Raw genomic sequence first — 6,858 nt, 5'->3', positions numbered from 1 at the left:
TTATCACAATCGAAACATAAAAATTCATAGAATGTTTCGACTATAAATATAGTTGAATTCATCTTTGAATTTGAGCCAAAATTTTATGATTCTAGTATGTACATAGAAACTAATTATATCCGAAGAAAAGTTTGTTTTTATTAGAAATTGGTTTTAATTTTATTAAAATATATATTTGGTTTTAGTCGGGAATGAAAAAACTCCAGATGTTTTTATTTGAGTTTTATTTAACCTTAACTTAACCTGTTGTCAAAAAATTGGAAGACAAAATCTTTAACCCCCATTTTCATGAAGCTCCGTTAGTGCTACGTTAGCTAACGAACTTTTAAACCGTGATATCTACATATCTGTCATCTTGCATATATATTCCATATGCCAGTTAGAAACTTAACTGCTGAAAATTTTTCAATTAAAGTTAACCGGAGAGAAGATATTTGCAATTTACTTTCTGTTAACTGGCAGTTAAAGCCTAACGGAGCTACAAGAAAATGGCCGTAAGTCAACAAACTATTAAAAATGTAATTAATCAATCAATTTTTTAACCAAACTTAATGAGAGTTTTTCAAATGCAACAACTTTTTAGTTTGAGGGCAAATATAATTTTCAACATAAATTCAACTTGACTTGAAATGGCTCATCTTCAATACATCTTCAAATTGTTTGCGAATTACTTCCAATTTGTCAAAATGTTGACGAAATCTTTTAAAAGGTGTTGAAGATAATATGAGAAAACTTTGACAAAACACTGCCCTAAAATGCAACGAAAAAACCATGTGGTTTTCAATACTAATTTGTGCAACGAAGTTCGTGGTCAATTGCAAGAAATAAAAGAATGGAAAGTTTTAGACAAATAACCAAATAGTTTATAAAAATAGGTAAGTGAAAATAAAAAATGAAATAAAACTTTAAGGAAGTCACTAAATGTATATCTCTTTGCCGAAAACTAAAATAATGGATTCTACGTTCTTGCACCCAGAAAAAAGTGACCCCTTCTTTAAGTTAAAATGAACTCATTGTGAAGAAAGTTGAACTTCGTATAGCGCCAAAGACATTTTTATTTGTTTGAACGATGTGATTTTCGTAGAAATTAGGTATAATGCATTCCATATCATATATGGTGTTTGTCGATATTGTATCGGGGAAAGTGACGTCCCTTTAAAACAATAAGCAAAATTTAAAACATCTCCGATCTACTTGAAATTTTCAGGGAACGTGGGAGGAGGTGATTAAATTTATACATGATTTTTAAATTATTATATGATTTTTCGATATCTGGTTGGGGAAGGGGAAAATTGAAATAAACTTTGTCGATTGAATTTATAGGGATCATTGAGTAGTTATGAAATTATGTTAATATATTGTACGTGAAGTCCGATATCAGGTCAGAGTGGAGCGAAGGTGGGGAGAGGGTTCCCTTTTGTCCGTTTTTTTTTCTTAAATTGAAAGTGGGGGGTTGTCCGTAAATGGGAATTTTATGATTTTTGCACAGGCTTCTGCCAGACTTCTTTTTATTAAAGAACTTAAATTTACATGAAATTGGCAGAGAGTGCATCATTTTCCAACATTTTAGCAAATGTTAATGTGGTAAAATTGTTTACTACTTTTGCTTTTTCCGATTTATTAGATGGGAAACAGTAATTCTTTGTATGTTATTATAATAAATTACTTAATTTTCAGATATGTTGAGGAGAAGGATACCTTTCATTGACAAACCACACTTAAAATTCACAAGAAATATAGAAGTTTGTCCAACTACTTGAATACAGAAAATTTTTTAAGACGAACCATTTTACATATGCATATCCGCCGTATTTGTACCTATAAACGAAAGAGCAAGTAGTCCGATTTGTTTGAAAGAATTCAAATCTTTTCGAATTTGTTTTCAGCACGAAGAATATGGTTGACTAAGTTAACGTCAAATGTTCCTACAAATACGCTTCGGAAGGCGCAGCGAAGCGGGCCGGGTTACGCTAGTAGTTTATAATAATTGGTACATCAATATGAAAAATTAAATCAACACTTTAGAGAAGTCACTAAATTTAAATCTCTTTGCAGAAAACTAAAATCTTTGGATGCTACATTCTTGCAAACGTTAAGAAGCTGACCAATGAAAAATGAGTGGCTTATCGACAAGAAAAAGTTTCCAGAAACATTACAAGTGCAACCAATTAAAATTGTTAAAAACAACAACTTCTGGATGAAAATGTGCATCACATCGTCAGTTTAATTCATATTGTTACGTTTTTATATTGAGGCGTATTTAATTGCCCGATAATTAAAACACAGTTCTTTTCAAATAACGACAATCTACAATTTATTTGTTTAACTGATTGGTTTCACTTATTTGCTCTACGATGTGTACTGTATAAACTTTAGCTTATGACTGACTTGACTGCTCTCTCCGCTAGGGGTTTATATACCGAGATATGACGATTTCGAATGTTCTCGCTAATTGGCCTACAACCTTCGAGATTAAGCTACTACCTTGTAGATGTCGCACGGCGACATTGCACATATTTATCGACTTATGTTCATTGTCTCGACTATCTAGAACTTTCTATGGGGCGTTATTTTACGGGTGATATGGCACACATACTCTTAGGCTTATTCTTATCTTGGCTAGTGCATTCTGGTCATATTACCGATAATTATAACAGTAAAACAAGTAAAACAAATTTAAATTAACGGAAACTAATTTAAATAAACTTAAATCTAGAAATATCAAATTCGTAACAATATGCTATTATCAGTTTAAAATGGATATTTTGTGAATTCTTTCTGCTGGAAATCAATTCTAACACGCGGTCAAGTACGTTCCTAATTTCAAATTGCCCGCATGTTAATAAATTTTAATGCTGTTTTATGACACCAAAATGCTAAAGTGTTTACTAATAATGTTTAAGATATTTAAAATTTTGCTGTTTGTTTTTTTGTTCTTATTTGTTGATATGTTTAATAAGATTATAATTTATCAATTGGTATTGTAGTGTATTATGTAATGTATTATATATTTTATTTTGATGAAAATGAATAAATTATACAAAATTCATAGAATGCCAGACTTTCATTTTGAAGTGGGGATATCATTCATACACATTTAGGTTGAAAAGTATTTGCATCGATGTTAATTTTGAATTTGACTCGCATCGAAAATTGGTTGACAAATTATTGAGTAGCGATGCATTTCAATTTGAGGATAAGACTTGAGATATTATTGCTAATGTGTTGAATTTCACTGTTGAGGGTAATGAGAACGTGATTTTCTCAACAATTTCTCAACTTGAATATTACCCTAATCCTTTGAAAAATTGTTGAAATTTAGCATTTTTCAAACGTTTGTGTTTATTGGGCTTGAAATCACATTGAGAATGTTTCTCAATGTGAAGGTTCAATTATTTTCAATAAAAATGCATTCATGAAGAAAACGTGGTAACAATGAAATTCGAAAGTTTTGGCAACTTCGGTGGATTGGTTTGTTGTCGTGCAAAATTTAGACAATAATAAAATAATTTTTATTTATGATTTTATTAAGAATGAACATCTCACGGTACAGCACAAACAGAAATTGTAGACATATTAGAGTTTTTATTGTTCGCTATGTTGTACATCAAAATATCCCACAGTCATAGTGTTTTGGCGCCAAAACGTGAATTGGCATGCAAATTGAGAAAGAAGGGAACAACAAAATTCATTCAGGAATACGATTTATGGAGAAGGCAATCGCCGTGAACAAATTGGATGTGTTGGAGGTAGTATGGAAATTATTATCTGCACTCCTGATCGTTTAAATTGTACAAGCGAATGTTATTGACACAGCCACTATTACTTATCTATTTTTAGATGAAGCTCATCGTATTTTGGATATGGGTTTTGAACCTCAGATTCGGAAGATATCGTTGGATATACGGCTCGATAAAAAACCCGTAATGACAAGTGCTAGAAGTCCGACATTTTACCGACGGTTATTTGAACAACCCCATACCGGTGCGTGATGTATCATTGGATTTGGTCGAGCAAACCATCGAAATTATTGAAGAGAATGAAAAATTCTATTTGGTAAAGATTTTTATTAAATATGTGGAAGCTTTAGCTGATGATTTGTCTAATGATTTAAAATTAGATGGGTAGACGAAAAAACCATGTGGTTTTCAATACTTATTTGTGCAACGAAGTTCGTGGTCAATTGCAAGAAATAAAAAAATGGAAAATTTTAGACAAATAACCAAATAGTTTATAAAAATAGGTAAGTGAAAATAAAAAATGAAATAAAACTTTAAGGAAGTCACTAAATGTATATCTCTTTGCAGAAAACTAAAAATTATGGATTCTACGTTCTTGAAAACATTAAAAAGCTGACCGATGAAAAAATGGTGGACAATTAACTGGAACTGCTTCAAATAGTTTATAATAATTGGTACGTCAATATGAAAAATTTAATCAACACTTTAGAGAAGTCACTAAATTTAAATCTCTTTGCAGAAAACTATAATCTTTGAATGCTACATTCTTGCAAACATTAAGAAGCTAACCAAAGAAAAGTGAGAACATTACAAGTGCAACCAATTAAAATTGTTTAAAACAACAAATTGTTGAAATCAACAACTTCTGGATGAAAATGTGCATCACATCGTCAGTTTAATTCATATTGTTACGTTTTTATATTGAGGCGTATTTAATTGCCCGATAATTAAAACACAGTTCTTTTCAAATAACGACAATCTACAATTTATTTGTTTAACTGATTGGTTTCACTTATTTGCTCTACGATGTGTACTGTATAAACTTTAGCTTATGACTGACTTGACTGCTCTCTCCGCTAGGGGTTTATATACCGAGATATGTCGATTTCGAATGTTCTCGCTAATTGGCCTACAACCTTCGATTTTAAGCTACTACCTTGTAGATGTCGCACGGCGACATTGCACATATTTATCGACTTATGTTCATTGTCTCGACTATCTAGAACTTTCTATTGGGCGTTATTTTACGGGTGATATGGCACACATACTCTTAGGCTTATTCTTATCTTGGCTAGTGTATTCTGGTCATATTACCGATAATTATAACAGTAAAACAAGTAAAACAAATTTAAATTAACGGAAACTAATTTAAATAAACTTAAATCTAGAAATATCAAATTCCTAACAATATGCTATTATCAGTTTAAAATGGATATTTTGTGAATTCTTTCTGCTGGAAATCAATTCTAACACGCGGTCAAGTACGTTCCTAATTTCAAATTGCCCGCATGTTAATAAATTTTAATGCTGTTTTATGACACCAAAATGCTAAAGTGTTTACTAATAATGTTTAAGATATTTAAAATTTTGCTGTTTGTTTTTTTGTTCTTATTTGTTGATATGTTTAATAAGATTATAATTTATCAATTGGTATTGTAGTGTATTATGCAATGTATTATATATTTTATTTTGATGAAAATGAATAAATTATACAAAATTCATAGAATGCCAGACTTTCATTTTGAAGTGGGGATATCATTCATACACATTTAGGTTGAAAAGTATTTGCAACGATGTTAATTTTGAATTTGACTCGCATCGAAAATTGGTTGACAAATTATTGAGTAGCGATGCATTTCAATTTGAGGATAAGACTTGAGATATTATTGCTAATGTGTTGAATTTCACTGTTGAGGGTAATGAGAACGTGATTTTCTCAACAATTTCTCAACTTGAATATTACCCTAATCCTTTGAAAAATTGTTGAAATTTAGCATTTTTCAAACGTTTGTGTTTATTGGGCTTGAAATCACATTGAGAATGTGTCACAATGTGAAGGTTCAATTGTTTTCAATAAAAATGCATTCATAAAGAAAACGTGGTAACAATGAAATTCGAAAGTTTTGGCAACTTCGGTGGATTGGTTTGTTGTCGTGCAAAATTTAGACAATAATAAAATAATTTTATTTATTATTTTATTAAGAATGAACATCTCACGGTACAGCACAAACAGAAATTGTAGACATATTAGAGTTTTTATTGTTCGCTATGTTGTACATCAAAATACTCCACAGTCATAGCGTTTTGGCGCCAAAGAGTGAATTGGCATGCAAATTGAGAAAGAAGGGAACAACAAAATTTTTAGCAGAGCAAAAATAAAAACGTCTTTTCAGTTAAACGATTTGAACAAACAATGATGAAAAATATTTATTGACATAAGTTTCAAATAAGAAAGTTGAAAAAAAAAACAATTTCACAAAAGTCAAAGACTACTAGATTTGTTCGTACAAGTATTTTCATAACGAGTATATTTCAATACCCCCACTCGAACAAAATCTATTTTAAATTTAAACCCATTTGCCTTTAGCAAAATTGGTGTTTATTATTTGGTACTGCTTTTGTTAAATTATCAGCTACCATTACTTGTGTCTTAATTCCTACAAATTTTACCATATTCCGATCCTTTTTTTCGCGTATAAAATGGTGTCGAACGTCTATGTGCTTCGATCTTGCAAGATATTTGTTTGTTGACGCCAGATGTATTGCACTTTGGTTATCGCAGTATATTTCCGTGGGATCATCTTTGAATTGTGAGTTGAGTTCTGCATTTAAATTTCTAAGCCACATCACTTCTTGTACTGTGGCGGATAATGCCATGTATTCGGCTTCAGTGGTAGATAAAGCAACGGTCGGTTGATGTTTCGATCCCCAAGAAATTGGTCCACCCTGAAAAATACATATGTAACCAGTTACTGATCTCCTTTCGTCTAGATCATTTGCCCAGTCTGAATCAGAATATGCAATGAGATCTTCATTTCCTCTTTTGGAAAACTTAATTTTTGTGCCTTTTAAATATCTGAATATTCGTTTTACCGCAGACCAATGCTCTTTTCCAGGA

The 6,858-nt window shown here is 31.1% G+C and overlaps 1 long non-coding RNA gene across 2 annotated transcripts; it reads left to right on the top strand.

Moving 5' to 3' along the window:
- The first annotated feature begins 3,548 nt into the window (after nucleotides 1-3,548).
- On the top strand, nucleotides 3,549-4,693 carry LOC142221559 (uncharacterized). 2 transcript variants are annotated; one of them, XR_012718122.1, is made up of 5 exons: nucleotides 3,549-3,567; nucleotides 3,624-3,749; nucleotides 3,841-4,243; nucleotides 4,308-4,414; nucleotides 4,480-4,693. It is a non-coding gene; the product is annotated as an uncharacterized LOC142221559 (long non-coding RNA). The 2 variants fall into 2 exon arrangements; XR_012718121.1 differs by lacking the exon at nucleotides 3,549-3,567 and having other exon boundaries at nucleotides 3,595-3,749.
- Nucleotides 4,694-6,858: the final 2,165 nt, after the last annotated feature.

The sequence above is a fragment of the Haematobia irritans genome, chromosome 1, assembly GCF_050003625.1.
Source record: "Haematobia irritans isolate KBUSLIRL chromosome 1, ASM5000362v1, whole genome shotgun sequence".
Taxonomy (NCBI): Eukaryota; Metazoa; Arthropoda; class Insecta; order Diptera; family Muscidae; genus Haematobia; species Haematobia irritans.
This window is presented reverse-complemented; position numbering and strand designations above follow the sequence as displayed.